Here is a 719-nt window from a genome sequence, read left to right as displayed (position 1 = left end):
TCATTTGAGATTAAACCCAAGGTCTTGTGCACACTAGGCAAACCCCTACCAATGGAGCTACATCCCCAATCCTTAAAATGTCTTATTTAAAACACTTTATGATATTAAAAATAGAAAACCAAAATGCAGAAGAGAGTTAAAAGAGATTAGTACCCAAGAATCAGTCCACAAATATTTCAGAATAGATATTGGTTAGATTGGACAAGAAATGCAGGGGTTTTCATTCACAGTTAACTCAAATATAATTTTTAGGTGATGTTTGCTAAGTTTTGATGGTTTATGCAATTTACCTTAATAGTCCTCTCTGAAATAATTACTTGGGGAAATACCTGATCACAGTACTATTTTAAAATATTTATATTTGTTCATATTAACATCATCTCAAAAGTCAAACTTCCTCTAACATCTGGACAGTATTTAGAGTTTTGATATTTTCCTAACATTCACTTCTTATGATCTTTTTTTGGATCACCTCTTTAGCTCAGGGGTCACATGACTGTTTTCCTCTGGTGCTGGAAACTTGTTCCTGCCCTCACTTGAGCAGGTTAAGAAAAATGTGCACTTAATAGCTCATGGCTTCAAGAAAACAGCTGCTTCTAGCCAGGAAGCCATGGGAGTGGGGTGAGGGGGTGGGGTGAGGGGGTGTTTGAACTTGCTTCATTAACCTTGACAGTCGCCTCTTCCAGTCTGCTGTTGCTTAAGGAACTCCTAATGGTTAA

Source organism: Mus pahari, chromosome 4 (genome assembly GCF_900095145.1).
Source record: "Mus pahari chromosome 4, PAHARI_EIJ_v1.1, whole genome shotgun sequence".
NCBI classification, from domain to species: domain Eukaryota; kingdom Metazoa; phylum Chordata; class Mammalia; order Rodentia; family Muridae; genus Mus; species Mus pahari.
Note: the sequence above shows the minus strand (reverse complement) of the source record.